Here is a 1,288-nt window from a genome sequence, read left to right as displayed (position 1 = left end):
TGAATGGAGTCAGACTCCAACTGCTCTGTTTGGTACCCTTTAAGAAAACCCCCTGTCAAAGTCTGCATGGCACATTTTGAACAGTCCACTAGAAATAAACATGCTAATTAATATGATGTGTACATTTTCCATCTACTAGGATCCTGTAATCGAACTTTTGAAAATATCAAGTCCAGAGAGCGAATGGAGAGAGATGGAAGGAAAGACGACGTCAAGAGGAGGAAACTCCTAACTAGGCGTGATCGGGTGAGTTTTCCTATCTGAATAATGGTTTTGATTAATTTAATAAGATCATTGCATGGTCCAGTAAAACGAAATTATTTATGTTTATGTGTAGAAGTTTATAATACTTTATATTCTCCAGTCTGCTAGTGTTTTTTATATTGTATTTGTAGTACAAAATTTTTGGAAAACCATAATCTGACCTAGTGTGGCTATCACCTGTTATACCTAAACTGCTTGGCAGTGAGTTTGCATATAGACACACATACAAAATGTATAAGCTGTTTTTTCTTATTATAAAAAGAAAATAATTGTCTCTTCTTGTTGGTCCATAGCTCTTCAGAAAGCGGGTGAAAATTGCAGAGAAGATTCTAAACCAAGAGGACCTGTTGTACATTCAGGGCTCTAACTCAAATTTTGTGAGTGATGAGGAAAGTGACGAGGAAAAAACTGGATTTAATTTTTCCTCACCAAAGTGGCTGTCATGATGAGCCTGGAGCTCCCTCCCTCTGCCACCAGAGGGAGCTCTCACCTCACCCTTTCCCCAGTCCTCACCTGGAGCTTCCCTCACCTGTTCTCACCAGCACCTGTTTTTCATTTGCTCATCAGTCCCCTATTATTTAACCTACCTTCGCCCCACTCCTCACCGTGAAGCCTCACCTTTACCCTACCCCGTGTAAACGCTCTTTCAGTTTTCCCGTTACCTTTTCAAGTCTTCACTTAAAATAAACACGGTTGCACGTGGATCCACTCGCCTCCGCCTCGTCTGTCCCAGCCTGACAGTGGCGCTCCACAAGGCTAACCAGACTGATGGCACAATGCCAAAAAGCGTTGAACGAAAATAGAAAAAAGGGTATAGAGCCAAGGTCAACTCACCCAAGACAATCAGCTGGTTTTACGGCAAGGAACCCACCACCTGTGAACTCTTCTGCCAACTATCTGGCAGACGAGTGGGTCATGGAGTCTTAAAAAAAAAAATAGGTGCATGTTTGTGTTGTGTGCATATTTATGCAGTGTTGTGCGTTTTTCTTTTAATAAAATAATTTGAGTGAAAGCTGCTTTTCTG

General features: G+C 41.5%; 1 long non-coding RNA gene across 1 annotated transcript; it reads left to right on the top strand.

Annotated features, from left to right (window-relative positions):
• Positions 1 to 125: 125 nt before the first annotated feature.
• On the top strand, positions 126 to 1,276 carry LOC112138947. Its single transcript, XR_002917876.1, has 2 exons — positions 126 to 246; positions 558 to 1,276. It is a non-coding gene; the product is annotated as an uncharacterized LOC112138947 (long non-coding RNA).
• The last annotated feature ends 12 nt before the right edge of the window (positions 1,277 to 1,288 follow it).

Source organism: Oryzias melastigma, unplaced genomic scaffold, assembly GCF_002922805.2.
Source record: "Oryzias melastigma strain HK-1 unplaced genomic scaffold, ASM292280v2 sc00864, whole genome shotgun sequence".
Classification (NCBI taxonomy): Eukaryota; Metazoa; Chordata; class Actinopteri; order Beloniformes; family Adrianichthyidae; genus Oryzias; species Oryzias melastigma.
This window is presented reverse-complemented; position numbering and strand designations above follow the sequence as displayed.